Source organism: Haliotis rufescens, unplaced genomic scaffold (assembly GCF_023055435.1).
Source record: "Haliotis rufescens isolate VD_foot unplaced genomic scaffold, xgHalRufe1.0.p SCAF_1, whole genome shotgun sequence".
Taxonomy (NCBI): domain Eukaryota; kingdom Metazoa; phylum Mollusca; class Gastropoda; order Lepetellida; family Haliotidae; genus Haliotis; species Haliotis rufescens.
This window is the reverse complement of record NW_025963779.1, coordinates 34,579,709-34,597,738: the sequence shown is the minus strand read 5'-3', so window position 1 is coordinate 34,597,738 and position 18,030 is coordinate 34,579,709.

The window sequence follows — 18,030 nt, the reverse complement described above, 5'->3', positions numbered from 1 at the left end:
GCCGGCCTACAACAGATGAGTGGACATTCCACCGGCCTACAATGTCCGAGTGGACATTCAGCCGGTCTACAACAGACAAGTGGGGTCCACCGGCCTACAATGTCTGAGTGGACAGTACACCGGCCTACAACAGATGAGTTTTCTAAAACTTTAATGCCGTTCTGCTTAATAAACAGATATATGAAAATAGACATCATTGCATTTGAACATTGCATAACAAGAACTGACGGAACTGGGAAATCAAGAAGAATGAAGACAGTGCTTCACGTCCCAACTATTGAACAGTACAACGAACAATTCTGGAGCACAAGACAGTTATGGTTCAGAGTAAATATCATCCCAAGAACTCCAGCTGCTTGTCTGGTGTGCACGAATAACATACATATTTATCTGTAAAACATGAAAATAATTCTAAACATTGCTTGATAATCGAATATGCTTTCCATGATAGCAAGTCCCCTGCGTTACTCTGCGAAATCCAATTACCGTGGTACCGGTACAGGTTGATATATCAGTCATATAATCGATAGAATCAGCCATAAAATCACTTTAAGAACATGCGATGGTGTGGACAAATGTATGTTGTACTATCAAGCAACGTGAGCAAGTCGCTCGTTTCCCTTTCAGGGTCTTGGTCGAGAACACCCAGGACGCTGCTCCCTGCACACGGACTGCCCACTCTATGGACGCCACATGTTTCGGACCAGGTCCACCAATCTCTTGTCCCGTCGGAGGTAATCAGGGCAGAACCCACCCGGTGTGAACCAGGCAGAGAGGCCCCCGCTGAAACATTCTCAATGGCTTCGTCCGATACACAGAAGCAGTCACGTCTGCTGGTGTACTTCTTCCCTTTTCCGCCTGATATTGTAACCACAGTCTACCCGGCCTCTCGTAGTCGCAGCAGAGTTTGTTTGTGTTTGTTTGTTTGTTGTTGGTCCTGTTGGATCTCTACAAGACAAAATAAGGTTTTAAATTGTAGATACTTTATCATGTCCATACAACAAGTGAGCGCGTGTGATTAGAATGAGAAACCAGTCAAGAAGGTAACCACTACACCACACACATTGTTTAGGTTACTGGTTTAGCTAAGAGATAAGAGTCGATATATCGCTGATTTCAAAAGCCGTACAAACTTAGATTACTTTGTTTGTCCCCAAAACGACACTTTACCTCTAGCATTTATTTAATTTTACTAGTCCTTATGGAAATAAACCAGACTCGGACCAGCGGATGAGTGTTAGTGTCGAACACTACACTTTCTCAATTAAATAAGGGGAATAGCTGTGAACACCATCTTTGGCACATTGATGCTTAGGCACAATTTAGAGAGAGAGAGAGAGAGAGAGAGACATTGTTGAGGCAAGAATCACATTACACTGATACTCTCTCACCAAGTTTATTTCCACTTTTCGTCTGTAAAAAATGGTGCGTTGTAGGGTTACAGCGTTATTATTACAAAGATGGTGTATCGTTGAATACTAATTCATGGTAGCTGATTATAAGGTTCAGAAAAATACAAATAGAAACAAAATCTTTGCATGGTACACAAATATCCAAATTGTCTAAATTAACAATTACTTCAAACGAATATGTTGTGTTTTAGAACATGTGTTTATTGAAACAGTATGGATGTAAAGAATACATCACATCTCTGTGTTCTGCCACATGAAGTAAACCGTGAGGTCTGGACCAAACATGGAGGCTTCTGCCCCACCGTCATCATGTGATCTGGTCATGTGATCAGATGCCAGGATGTGGCTTTTACAAAAAAGCTGCAAACTATTGGTCAGCAAACTGGTTTTACACCCTGACCCACAGTACTGTTAAATGATTAATTTCTCTGTCCAAGTTTATGTACGTTTCACTAAAGAGTCTTGCTTAGACTTCAGTTTACCATTTTAAAGTATTATAATTACCAGTAACTGCCGTTTTAATTGATTTGAAATGTTAAACTAAGCGTTCTGCACTTCCAACCATGATGGGACCCGTGATGATCCGGGGTAGAATAGGTCTTCAGCATCACCATGCTTGCCGTAGGAGGCGACTAACGGGATCGGGTGGTCAGGCTCGCTGACTTGGTTGATGCATGTCATCGATCTCAATTGCGTGGATCGATGCTCATGATATTAATCACTGGATTGTCTGGTCCAGACTCGATTAGTTTCAGACCGCCGTCATATAGCTGGAATATTGCTGAGTGCGGCGTTAAACAACAAACCAACCAACCAACCATGATGGTGAATTGACCGAAGTTAAAGGACACAATTATTACCGACAGTTATTACAATGCCTAAATACACGCCGGAATGTTCAGGGTAAAGGCGAGATGTCCTGGCAGTTTCGTAAAAATAATCTTTTCAATGTCCATATTAATTCCTGTGGTTAAGAAAAGTAATTGATATGTAATGTCAGTTTTAAACATATTCTCAATATCGAAAGGCCAATGCTGAAGACAATGACGTCTTATTTCATCGTATTTTCAATACAGAATAATCAATGTTGAAAATAAATGTCAGATTTTAACATATTTTCAAATATCCATAGGCCACTTTTTAATGAATGTTGAAAGCAATAATTATGTCAGATATCAACATATTTTCAGTATCGAACATCCAATGTCAGAATTCACCATATTTTCAAACATCAAAAGGCCACTGTTGAAGCAATGTTGACGGCAATGTCAGATTTCCACATACATGTTTTTTTCAAATATCTATCAGCCATGATGTAAACAATGTCAGATTTCAACACATTTATAAATATCGAAAGACCAAATTGAATCAATGTTGTAAACAATATCAGATTTCAACATAGTTACATATATGGAAAGGTCAATGTTAAAGTAATAATGAAGCTGGAATGTTTTTTAAACCAAATTTCAACCCTGAAACAATGTCATGTGCCTACTGGGCACGTTTGACAAAAATACATTTCTCCTGCCACACGACAGGAACTTACCTGTATACCCAATCAAAATATTATTTGATTTTTAAGAAAGCAACTCTAAGTGTTTTATGTTACCTTGTAAAGCTCGACAACTTGTGTGTTTATTTCATTCAGCTTTTCTAAAGGTAGTAATAATGAAATTCGGTAAATCATGTACAAAACCTTCGTAAACGACTACACATGTCATTGCTAATCCTTTTGACAGATTACACCTTAGGCAAAATGGTTCTCATCTCTTCATTTCCGGCGTTTAAGGATTTTTGCCAATCCCGCTTCCCTATGATTACCACTGGAAATTAGGACTTGGCGAACAAACCGCGATCCACATGTTACTATACAAGGCATCATGACGGTAGACAACCTGCATTACAATACACTTCCCCATACACATGACACGTGTCACGTTATCTATGTTCACATGTCAAAAGTAAACGACTACACGTGTAGCGATTTCAACTGTAATGTACTACACAAGATGTCCACTCTTTGAGGAATATATTGACACACATAATCTGATAACCCCACAAAAAAAGGTTCTAACTGACAGTTGAAAGACTTGAAAAGCCTTGAATTGTCGTGTTGAATATGTGTATTAACTTTGAGTATTTACATGTCCTTGAAGAAGTGACGATGTGTGTTATCAAGATTGTATAGTGTATTACATGCCCGTGAAGTATTGACGATGTGTGTGATCAAAAATGTATAGTGTATTACATGCCCGTGAAGTATTGACGATGTGTGTGATCAAAAATGTATAGTGTATTACATGCCCGGGAAGTATTGACGATGTATATGATGAAGAATGTATAGTGTATTACATCCCCGTGAAGTATTGACGATGTGTGTGATCAAAAATGTACAGTGTATTACATGCCCGTGAAGTATTGACGATGTGTGTGATCAAGAATGTAAAGTGTATTACATGCCCGTGAAGTATTGACGATGTATATGATCAAGAATGTATAGTGTATTACATGCCCGTGAAGTATTGACGATGTATATGATCAAGAATGTATAGTGTATTACATGCCCGTGAAGTATTGACGATGTGTGTGATCAAGAATGTAAAGTGTATTACATGCCCGTGAAGTATTGACGATGTATATGATCAAGAATGTATAGTGTATTACATGCTAGTGAAGTATTGACGATGTGTGTGATCAAGAATGTATAGTGTATTACATGCCCGTGAAGTATTGACGATGTGTGTGATTCAAAAATGTATAGTGTATTACATGCCCGGGAAGAATTGACGATGTATATGATCAAGAATGTATAGTGTATTGCATGCTAGTGAAGTATTGACGATGTGTGTGATCAAGAATGTAAAGTGTATTACATGCCCGTGAAGTATTGACGATGTGTGTGATCAAGAATGTCTAGTGTATTACATGCCCATGAAGTATTGACGATGTATACGATGAAGAATGTATAGTGTATTACATGCCCGTGAAGTATTGACGATGTGTGTGATCAAAAATGTATAGTGTAGATCATATACATCGTCAATACTTGGCGGGCATGTAATACACTATACATTCTTGATCACACACATCGTCAATACTTCACGGGCATGTAATACACTATACATTCTTGATCACACACATCGTCAATACTTCACTAGCATGAAATACACTATACATTTTTGGTGATATACATCGTCAATACTTCACGGGCATGTAATACACTATACATTCTTGATCACACACATCGTCAATACTTCACAGGCATGTAATATACTATACATAATTGATCACACACATCGTCAATACTTCACGGGCATGTAATACACTATACATTCTTGATCACACACATCGTCAATACTTCACTAGCATGTAATATACTATACATTCTTGATCACACACATCGTCAATACTTGGCGGGCATGTAATACACTATACATTCTTGATCATATACATCGTCAATACTTCACGGGCATGTAATACACTATACATTCTTGCTCAGTTTATTAGACAGCCACAGAATCCTATATATAATCAGTCAACAATAGAATGTTTACGATCAATTATTAGAGAAGATTTACAATCAGTTATAGAGGTACATATATGTGAAGAACATTAGATGAACATGATATGGAATCATTACACAAGATATATACATGTACAACATTAGTCACGATACATATTCCAAGGTACACACGTAATACAACAGTTTACATATGAATGAATATAGTATACCCGACATACTCTAGCTAATAGATTACCATAGTGGGCATTCACACAAGATCAGTTCAGCCACAATACATATTCCAAACGGTAAACAATGTAATACAGTCAACAGAATTGTCATACTATACACAGAAGTAGAACAAGGGGATATCTAAGATATACACTCAAGTATGACATTTTCAGCTACCAATTAAACTTGCAGGTTTTGCCAAGGGTAATATCATATAGTTAAAAATTAACATAGTACAAGATAGTAATGTTTCTTACCTAAGTGAATAAAATGTCAGTTTATTAGACAGCCACAGAATGATTTGTGACTGCCTGTCGTCAGTATTTATACCTATTCCAGCTAGTGAAGATCATCTCATTGACTGAATAAACTGACGATAAAGTTGTTATTGCGAACTTTGGTGGCGCTTTCTAGACAGAATTATGTAATTTAGTTTGACCGAGGCATTGATGATAAAGGTGTTAATGAGTGAAGTTTAGAAAGAATTAAAATTTACCAGTTGCTAGCATGCAACGATTGTATACGTGGTATGGGTGATTTGATAAGGGTGGATGAAAAAGGTATTAACGTCTTATATTTGGTTGCCTAACTCTATCAGGCCAGCACCATGAGAGATGCGGGTCGTGTCCGATAGGCGTTATCGGGTTGATCCTTGGCAGTCTCAAGATAATGGGACGTAGTCGTTAGTTGTAATATTCCCTTATTTCACAATTTCCAATTCTTAATATGTGGCATTAAACGTGATAACATATTTGTTCAATTTCCCCATGTTAATATGTGTGATCAAGAATGAATAGTGTATACAAGTCCGTGAAGTATTGACGATGTGTGTGATCAAGAATGAATAGTGTATACAAGTCCGTGAAGTATTGACGATGTGTGTGATCAAGAATGTATAGTGTATACAAGTCTGTATAATTAATGTACAGACATCGATGCCACCACCCCACATCTCCCACACCCACCCGTATTCCCAACCTCACTCCCATGTCGGACCCTCGGTTGGTTCCACGTTGCCTTGTGTTCCAAGCGCCAGTTTGAAATAAATCCATTGATTTGACAACAGGGAGATTATATGCGAGGGATTAAAATCCCCACAGGATACGAAATTTCTTAAGGGCAATCCAGTTAGTACTTGCGAGTTGGTACTGGAAGATATAGAGACTAAAGTTTTCTCCAACACTGCAAATAAATATGTATCTTCATGTAACACTTCGCCCCCTTCCAAACACGTTACTGCTGTGATGGTGAGAGCTATCGCCTATACAGCGCAGTACGTGATCACAGTTAAAGTGCATATGTAGTGTTGAGGCACTCGCGCCCTTAAGTCAACACGAACAATTGTTGAAAGCATGGACATTTACGCAGGCGTATGCATATTGTGACAGCTACACCACTGACCACATTTCACTTTTCACGAACTGTTCCTACAGAAGGTTATTGATATGACTATAACCGTTGACAAATACGAGAATGGCAACATCACAGGCCACGCAACCGCGTGCACAGGCCATAACCAAGCTATGCACAATCCCTTCTATAATGTTATATACTAGTATTCCGAACGTTTATATAACTTGGAAATATCTAGACATGACATTGGACGTTTATGTTTACTCATAAGCAGAAAACTCTATGCACCAGTACACACATCAAACGTAATTCAAACTTAATATAATCTGTTTTAGTTTGAACAAAATCAGAAAATGTGTTATGGTGTCACCAGATTGTCTGGTCGGGATTCGATTGTTCACAGTCCAACGGCGTGTGGCAGGATAGAGGACAAGCACTCGCTTTTTTATTCAAGTTGAGAGTGTGGCGGGCGCTGTCGGTGGGTCGGGGCGTGCTTGCCGTTTTCGCGAACACCTGGTGTCATCACTTCGGCAGTCTTTTCGTGTGGTCTTCACTGCTTTTCCCCCTAGTGGTGTCTGTTTTGGTGGATTGTCCAGACTGATTATTCTGTCATTGGCGTTTTACATCATATTGATCTTATTTTGATAAACATGTTAGATCCACTAACAAGATTTGTTCGTTTGTTTGTGTGTTGTTTAACGCCGCACTCAGCAATATTCTAGCTGTATGACGCAATGTGCGCTTCTCATATTTCCAGTGTTATCATGTGACTATTTACGAGTAGTATTTCCAAAATCCATGATAGCAAACATATTAAAATCCTAGTTTTAACATACCAGATCGATGATTCGTATGTGGATAGTTATGTAAAGGAGTGCGGTTAAAGGGTTTATATGCCAAGAAGCTGACTAGCCACAAACATATATAAAATACATGCTTGATAAAAACATAGATGCAGAAATATAAGAATGGAAGCTTTCTGTCGGGTTAAATCTAAAAAAACCTTGACTCAACGTCTATCAAATATTTACTGGTATTTAACACCAATGTTTCATACGCTAGTGTCGCGAAAAGCTGCAAGATTTATGACGTGCTGATTGTCACTCACTCGCTCACTCATAAATCAGTATTGATATCGGTTAATCTTGGTGTTGTTTCAAAAGCTGTCAAATCATTCATGTTTTTGCGTTTTTATATAGCTAATTTACAGCTTCGTTTATATGGTACGTTTATCGATGAATATGGTATTTATTAATATTGATATGCACTTCTATAGTGAAGTTTGAGCGACCTAAATATTGTATGCACTTGTACTAAAACCTATGATACAGCGATACCCACACTGGATGTGGTTATACTTTCAAATTTGCATTTCGATCAAAATATCTTTCTCTGGTGAAAAATGGATAATATTATCAAGATTTCATAGTGGTGACTGTTATAACGTCAAATTCGTAAAGTAGCGGAAACAGAGCGGGTTGATCCTACCGTAAACTCTTTACTAATTGCCAAAGAGTTCAATGTTTTGCATATTTCGTCACGATGTTGCAGGGTACGACTCAAAAGAAATCTGTTTAAACGTAAAAAGTAGTAGAGTATATTGATGTCAGAAGAAATAGTTTTGAAAAATTAAATCTTACTCCGATCAACCTCCAATAGGAGATATCTTGAGCAATAACTCCCGTGGCCGTCAGTAGGAGGTTAGTATTGGTATTCTAGATTTATATTGGTGGTATCTTTTCATAGAAATCTGTAAATGACAAAGATTGTTTTGCTTAACATTTATTACAAAATTATTACTTAAGTCTGATATCTTGAGATCTCCATATTCTTGAAGTAAGAATTCATATTTATATTAAGTTAAAAGATGGTACTTGTTGTTACCCTGACCGTGCTCGGCATTTACGGGCTAAACAAGGACTGGTCGCTCGGTGTAAAACTGGGGCATGGTATCTCAGTGGGCTAGCATTATGAAATCGGCAATAGTCCAGGCTAGTACAAGCAGCCACACACACATGCACGTCGCTATATGAGTACAATGCTAGTAATCATGGACGCGACGATTAATCTTTGTTAAACAGTATTTCATCTCACCTCACCCATTCTTGAACGCTTATAAGTATCGTAGTGAGCGAGTATGGTTTAACGTCGCAATATTCCAGCAATATCACGGCGGGGGGCACCTGAAATGGGCTTCACACATTGTACCCATGTCGGGAATCGAACCCGGGTCTTCGGCGTGACGAGCGAACGCTTTAACCACTAGGCTACCCGCATCGTAATGCTAGGTATGTGTGTACTACCACTACCAGCGGATCCTGTTGCGGCCAAATATTGATCAATACACCAATGGGACAACCATGGACCCACAAAGGTTGTAAATATGTAATGGCAATGTCATAATGATGCGAACAAAACGTCTTTAAACTCAGGTGCAATGTGCACGTACGTCAGACCGGAGACTATTAAGATAATCACAGAAACATGCCATTGTTGATAGGCTACTCAATAGATACACATGTCCTTTAAATGTAAATTTACTTTGTCCTCCTATATAGCACTATGCTTGGTTTAACACGACGCACAGCCATTTGGGTTGGTTTGTTTACGATGACGTTAGATCCGCATATTAACATGCCTGGTTGCCTTCCAAATAAAGGATTTTTTTGTCAACACAGCACATACAGAATACGAGAATGAACATAGTATTGACTGTATGGAGAGACAGGGTACCTCGCTGCAACAGGGGACGGTCTTACAGCTATAATTGAACACGCTTGAATGTTCTGGCGACGTCTGGGAAACGAATTGGATTCAACAATATTGTATTGACAATCATAAGGGTTTGAAAAAACCTCCAGGGCCCCGTTCCGCAAAGCAATCTTAGCGCTAAGGTGATCGTAAGTCCCATACCTAAACATAGGCTTACGATCATTGTAGCGCTAAGATCGCTTTGAGGAACGAGGCCCAGGATCGTTCCTTTTCAGATGTACGGAATGATCAATTAATCAATACTAACAATAGAATTATTTGCATCAGACATAATTGAAGACAAATATATAACGTCAACACTAGAGAAGAGCCATTCTCGATAAGTCTCGAAACAAATTCCCCTGGGCCTAAAAGGCAAAATAGCTGTGAAAATTAATGGAATGGATCACTGAAAATCACTGTCATCTGAGTTTGTAGGTGTGTCTGCTTTTACTAATGATTGAAGTTGATTCAATCTGTAGCTGGGATCATATATTAAATATCTACAACTTAATGGTAACCTTTCTGTTTCACAATATAAATTAACGTTAGAAGAACATTTTGGAAGACCTACAGCGACTCTCGACCATAGTTAATTCTACAGCGCAACCATCCCAAGCTTCAGATGAACATTCCAGACATTTATACGAAGTATGTAATTGAGCTTTCTATGGAAGACAGCATTTTACATGTCGGTAGTATCACAACATGAACATGATAAGGTAAGGTTTCGGTGACTAAATATTACGCACTTGTACTCAGGATGGAACCCCACCAGTTATTTCTGTCACCAGTCTTCCAGCTGAGTTGAGGTCTTCATAGATAATGTATACACTTAATGCAGCAACACCGATAGATCATCGGCAAACAGTCACATTAGACAGGGTATTAACTGAGTTATATATGTACACCAGGCACAGTTCCAAGACATACCATTGGGGCATAATGTTTAAGTTTGTGAATTAACATTTAATCGGCATTAAATGTTAATTCATAAACTTAAACATTATGCCCCAATGGTATGTCTTGGAACTGTGTCTGGTGTACATTGTCTGCAAGAAGCATTTGATATATCATGGAATACCATACAAAAATGTTAGTAATTATCCAAAGTTGTAAAAATGTTATAAAAAAACTTCAATTAATTGAAAAGTTTAAGAATTGACTTTCACTTTGAGTGAGTTCATTGGAGTGTGAACCTTCGTATAAACGTCGGAGCTTGCTTGTTTTCATCGTTTTGTTCTCTAGATTGGGTTGTGGCGAGACGATCCTTGAACGGGCATGCAGTCGAACTCTCTCACTTATCCCAATGTATGCCAAAACACCAAATATTAAAGGGTCTAAATGATAAGAAACAACGCTTCTGTATTTATTCGTGCTCGTGAATTCCCAGGGTTTTCCCCAAGAATGTTGAAGTAGTCCGCACGTGTTTACGTCATTTCAAGAAATACATTCTCGTGAAAAACGTAGGAAAGTCAAAATGTGTTTTGTTTGCAACTGAGGTATAAATCTGTTTCATAGCTCTATGACCACCACGCCTGCTAACTTTATCAGCTAGGAAACATGAAATTGTGTCAGTTATTGCACTTTCTATTGACATTAAATGAGTAATACCATGTTCACAACGATTACCATATAAGTGTAGCCATCATCAACACTAGAAACATACACACATTTGCCAGCATTTGCTTCAGCAGTCTGCACATCTACAAACGCTGCGTACATGAGGAGGAATTCATAGACATAGAAGGTATGCGTGATAGTAAGATACTGTAGAAATGTGTATTATCCATACTGTGAAGAAGGACATTTATTTAAAGTGCCCTCCTTTGGATCATATTAATAACTTTCTTTGGGTTTTTTTTGGTTGTAATACAAATGTCTGATGTTTTTAATGTTCGACACGCCTTTTCACAAAGTCAATGTCTTTTCGTAATTTAAGTTACTATCAAACCAATGCTTATCATTAAACCTTGTCGTAACATATTTTGAAGGAATACAATGATCCATGTATTCTCTTAATATTGAGGTGAAGATATTCAGTATTCTCAGAGTTCGTAAAAACTTCCTTCAAATTTGTTTCTGTAATAATTTCATTTAATAATCAAAACCCCTTGTTTATAGAAGACCTTGTGTCGTCACTTTTTGGCAGTGATTTATAATAATTAAAGTGACAAAACCCTTTCCATATCCAATAGAAATATCTGCATAAAGCATTGTGCAATTCCCACTATATCATGAGCATGTGTTTATGAATCACTATAAAATAGTAATGATACCGGGTGTTCTCGAAAAGATGAACGTATCCTGTCCCACCGGTGGCACCCGTCACAAACACATGCAAAGGCAAAACATGGAAACATACGTTACAAGTCAAAATAGGGAATTGCATCGGACATCGTTTTTGTAACTGATGCGTCAAATTGGATAAACACGTGCTCATGAAATAGTCTGAATCGTTCAAATGACTCTGTTTATGGAAGAAATTTCTTATGAATATTGAATTGATTTTATCGTTTTTATTTATAGAGCAATATCCTTCGTAAATGGGATTTGCTACAATTGATATACTTTCATAAAGTGAGTTGCTTTCCGGGGGAAAATCAAGAACGCTTACATGTTTATATGTACAATGTTCTGATACAATAATACCGCCTCCGTGGTCTAATGGTAGAGCGTCCACCCGGAGACCGGAGGTCGGGTGGTTGATCCCCGTCCGTGTCATACCAAAAGACGTTAAAAGATGGTACGTGTTGTTACCCTGCCTGGCGCTGATACAATAGTAGGATCAACCAAAGTGAAACATAAAAGTGCAACTCTAGTTCAGTGATATTTTTCTGTAGAAGTATGTTCTTTAAGTTATGGACATCTGGGTTTGATAAGTCCTGATTAAAATCACCATAATTATGAAGACACATAAGGAGAAATAGCAAGTGCTAAATCTAAAACTTCATCCAATTGCTCCCAGTAACGTGGTCTAGAATAAAATGGCTAACGGCTTCACCAACTGAAACCAGAACATTTCACAAAATTCTTGGCGGTGTCTTTTTTAAACATGAATATAATCAGAAAAATGTATACAATTATTCCTCCTCAAAACAATCTCTGTCCCGCCAGTAAGGAAGATGTACAGTATCTAACAATACTTCACAAGATGATACGTTATCACCAAGATGCGGCTCTGTGAAACGTTAGACGTCAAAATGTGAGATGTCATCAATTAAAGTTGATAGTGTAAATCTATTACCACTGTTTGCGAGAATTAAATGGCCTAAGGTTTGGCTGTACGTCGCCGGATATGACGAGTAAGAACATGATAGTGACAAAGGCATGAACCAATGGTCGCAGAGAATGTAGAACAATAACGCATTTGAACAACGCCTTGTACTGAAAATATAAACCAGTTTACAACCTGACAGAAATTAAATTCAGAATTAAACATTTCTTTGTCTTTGCTGTCTATATTTCAAAGATGGCGGTGGGGAAGCCTGGTGGTTCCCTCGTCATGGCGAAGAACCGGGTTCGATTCCCCACATGGGTACAATGTGTGAAGTCCATTTTGGTGTCGCCCGTGATATTGCTGGAATATTGCTAAAAGCGTTGTAAAACCATACTCACTCACTGCATTTCAAAACCTTCAAGGTACAATTTAGCATACTCTTTCCACAGAGATTATACTGTTACGGGAGCCCCCGATGGGACAGTATACGCTTACCATTTCGCTAATACCTAGTATATTTGATAGCGATTCTAAGCAGATGCTTATGATATAATGGAATTCGTACAGTGGAAATTTCTTAATGAATAATGAATAGGGTTTTGTCGCTTTCAGTTTCTAAAGATTGAACATTTGCGCATCTATCAAAGTGATGAGTAGCTAGGGAAACAGATCTAGTTAGGTGAGAATACAATAAAATATCTGTCTGTCTGTCTGTCTGTCTGTCTGTCTGTCTGTCTGTCTGTCTGTCTGTCTGTCTGTCTATCTATCTGTCTGTCTAGGGACTGGGTCCAGAGTTGCCAAGGTGTGAATAGGTATGGAGGTGGCGAGTGAGTTAAAAAATGTGAATGATTTGTTTGTTTGTTTGTGTGTTGTTTAACGCCGCACTCAGCAATATTCCAGCTATATGATGGCGGTCTGTAAATAATCGAGTCTGGACCAGACAATCCAGTGATTGACATAATGAGCATCGATCCACGTAATTGGGATACGATGACATGTATCAACCAAGTCAGCGAGCCTGACCACCCGATCCCGTTAGTCGCCTCTTACGACAAGCATGGTCGCCTTTTATTGCAAGCACGGGTTGCTGAAGACCTGTTCTACCCCGGATCTTGTGAATGAAAAAGATACATCAATCCAGCATGTTTGCGTTTTATTAGGGATGTAATTTCCACCGTGACTTATGGTAAGGGGTGAAAAATGTAAAACGCTAGATTGCTGAGTTAAAGCTGCCTGATAAATTCCAGTGAGCGTGTGAGTTAGTTGGGTTTAACGCCGCTTTTAACAGTATTCCAGTTATATCGCGGCGTGTCAGCTTAATGTGGAAAGAAAGCCCGAAGTGATGCAGGTCTCAGACGTTTACCACTTCGGTGAAACCCACGAGCACGGGTATGGTGCTGACAAACCTAGAAGCATAATCGGGGCGAACCGGGATTCGAGCCCACGATCATAGGTTTCTGGCGTGTCCAAGGGACGCAACTCTGCACAGCGAATCGCGGCGCCTTAGACGGCTGGGCCACCTGTGCCCCCGATAAATTCCAGTGGAGCAAGTCGTAGAACCAAGACAGTAGTAGTGATTTGTGTTGGGTTAACGCCGCCTTGAACAGTATTTCAGTTACATCACAGCGCGTCAGCTCTTGTTTTGGGAGCCCGAAGTGATGCAGGCATTAGACTTTTACCATTTTTGTGAAACCCACGAGCACGGGTATAGTGCTTGGTAAACACTGTTATTGTATGCATTTTGACTGTGTCAATATACAGTGCACCGTAGGCGACAATATCCGACCATGATGTCACAACTGTTGAATGATTCTTAAAAAATAGTTCTTATCGTGTCTTTTATCTAATCTCAGAAATGAAAACACCCTTTAGTGTAGTTCAATATCGAAAGCGAAGTAACCCTTGAATTGTGATTAAAAAACTTTACATTTATCTTAACATTTCTTTTAAAGTAAAGCAAAAACAAAAAACAAAAAAGACTTTCCACGGCCATAAGGAGTCAGTCGTACGATTCCGACTATGTCATGAGCATGTGTTTATGAATCACTAAATATCGTTAACTTTGTTTATGCATCACTATCAAATAGTACCTTTATAAAATCGAAATTAATTTGTATTTGTACTACCGATCCTTTGTTTAAAATATATTCTGAAACAATTACATGTAATCTGTGTGTTGTGTATTCTTGTATCATAGTAATTATAAGAGATGGACGGTGGAAGGTCAGCGGTTGTTTGTCACGCAGCAGAGATGGGTCATGGTCACGCGGTCATTAGCGTTCCCCGGCCGTATGGGTAGAGTGAGCGATCACTAACACTATCAGATAGTGGGGGATTAGCACTCATAGTACCATGTACTTTGAACAATATCTGCCCCGTGTTAATGACTCTGTCACATTCATCTTGGGGACAGTGCAGTGGTGCATGTGCATAGTCATACAACCTTGATGTGATGTGGCAGATATGGCAGCTATGTCCCAGGTGACCACTGTCCACTCCACTTAGACATCACCTGGCTGCGGCGCCACAAAGTGACATTAGCGCTAGCCCTGTCGCAACTGCCATACTTTAACACAATACTTACGAAAGTCGAAGTTTTGTGAAACGGGACCCTGCTCCTGAATCATTGACCGTGTATCAGTCTATTTTAGCTCAGCCATATCTCCATGTCGATCAGAGTTTAAACATGGCCGCCATGTCAGCCATATTGAAAACAAAACCATTATTGGGTTGTAACAGTACCATGCCAAACATACCCTTTGTCGGTATAGAGGAACACCAAGGGTGTTCTCGGATGATCAATTATCATAGGAATATCAAAGTACGACTTTCCTGGGGAAAGCTTGACCATGCCAAACATACCCTTTGTCGGTATAGAGGAACACCAAGAGTGTTCTCGGATGATCAATTATCATAGGAATATCAAAGTACGACTATCCTGGGGAAAGTTTGACCATGTCAAACATACCCTTTGTCGGTATAGAGGAACACCAAGGGTGTTGTCGGATGATCAATTATCATAGGAATATCAAAGTACGACTATCCTGGGGAAAGTTTGACCATCAAACATAAATAGATCATATAGAAATAAAAGCGACAAAACCATTTCCATAATCAGAAGAAATCTCTGCAAAATCAAAGTCCATTGTACAATTGCGACTACATCATTAGCGGGTGTTTATGAATCATCATTTAATAGTGGTGATACCAGGTGCGTGCCAATGGTGAGCGTATCCTGCCCCACCGATGACACCAGTCACAAACACATGCAAATGCAAGAAAATTATCCAATGTATGTAGTTGTTGGCACATGTGGTTTATATTGTTCTGCATGGCAATATTCCTCCCAGGGAGTTAACGCTATTATAAACAAGTGAGTGAGTGAATGATGTCTTACGCTGTTTTTAGAAATTTCCTGCAATTTCAGAGGGAGCACACCAGTAACGGACGCCACGCAATGTACCCATTGGATAGATCAAGCCTAGGACCCCGGCGTGACGAGCCAACGCTTTCAACAAGAGAATGCCACTCGAACAGAGCAGTTGACACTATGATGCCATAATTTACTACTACACCAAAGTACACATATAAATACACCATTAGAGGAACCTCTCAATTTCCTTTATAATTCCCGTTTGAATGTTAACTGGATGTAAGAAAATATTCATTATGTCACCAAATATATTAAAAAAGACGCAAAAGAAACCTCACGTTTTCCTTTATTATTACCGTAACAAAATTCTCAGAACAACCTCAAACATGATGAAATGTCGAAGGTCACACAAGCAAACACAAGATGAAATGGAGCTACATCTACAGCTCTGTTGATTGCCATGAGGGATGAAATCAGACGACGTCCATGTTCACCTGACTCGGTCATCTAAAGCACTGAAATTTATTGTGCAGAGTTGCGTCCCTTAGGTATACAAGAAGCCTAATATGATCGTGGGTTCGAATCCCTTACACGCCCTGACCATGATTCCAGGTTTGTCAGCACCATGTCCGTTTTCAGGCGTTTCCCCAAATTGGTAAACGTCGAAGATCTGCATCATTGTCGGCTTTCCCCCCACATTAAGCAGTCATGTCGTGTTATAACCGAAATACTGTTCAAAGCAGCGTTAAACCAAACTCACTCACTCACTCACTCCGCACTGGTTCTCTCACCAGGGTGCCGTTGTTCAAAACAACCTTAGCGCTACGACTGTCGTAAGTCTGTGCTAAGGTATGGGAGTACGATCACCGTAGCGCTAAGATCGCTTTGTACAACTGCCAGAACTTGTTGCACTTGCCTCACACTTACCGGGACTAATGGCTTCGTGGTCAGGGAGATACACATCCATTAACTCAAAACAAACTTGAACAAGGAGCCATTGTTTCTTGCATGTAGGATAAGAAACATCAAAGTTGTTCTTGAACAGAAACTAATGGTTCCTCTTTTCACAATGCCTGTGCTGTTTGAAATCAAAAACTTTAAAGATTTATCAATGAATTGAAATGGTTCTTATCTATGAAGCCATGCGCCTTTTAGATGTTTATCGTTCCCCGCGGTCGCGTTAAGGTGACACGTAATTAAAATGCAAAGACAACATTGCGCTTCAGAGACTTCTGTTTGGCACAGGTCAATCTTCTATCGCTTATGTGTGAAGAAGAAGGTATTGAGAACCTCTTCTCCATTAACTTGCGCTGCTAATGGTCTTTGAATACGTAATTTTAAATATTAAAATTATTTTTCGTTAGTTCGTAGATGATGTATTTGCTGAGCTACTTGACAGTTTAGTGCCGCTTATTAAATATGGATAGATTGTACCAGAGAGCCGATATGATGAATAACTTAAAGTTTTTCTCGGTTTTAAGTAAATATCCTGTTTTCCCACACTATGTATTAATCAATGCAATCCGTTAAGACATTAAGATTAATATAGCTGATATTGCTGGAGAGGATAGTTCACGTTGTACAAAGACCATTTAAAAACGTATACTTTTAATAGACAATGTTATTACATTTTTACTATCTGATACTTAAACACAACCAGAGAGTGAACACTTGAACTCAACTTATTTATCGAATTCCAAATCGTGGTTAAACGAGGGGAAGTGTGCGTCACGTACCACGTGACACTCAGATTCCCTAATCCTTACCTAACGTGTCTAGGCCATTGTACTTCATACACTTTCTTAGTTTGTGTTTTTCGAACATTTTGACATCGGCTTATCAGGATAAATTTTGATTTATTTTTAAATCTTGGGACTATATATTGAATTTGAGACAACCGGTTAAAATAGCGTATAAAGAGTTTGCACGGACCTGACTGAGTTCGTCACAATCTGGTATTCGACACATCTGACTTCGAGGCATCGGAGCTCGACTGTATGTTATGTGTGTCAGTAGGTCACCCGCGCCGATACTCATATAGTGTACATTAGTCTTGATAAGAAACGTAAAACGTCATTTCTCTACCTCAAAGAGTCGTGTTAAGGTCAGTCTTCGCCAATATACAATCACTCCAAATCAAACAAAGGGATGTATTGATTTTGATCACGGATATTGAAGCCGAATTCGT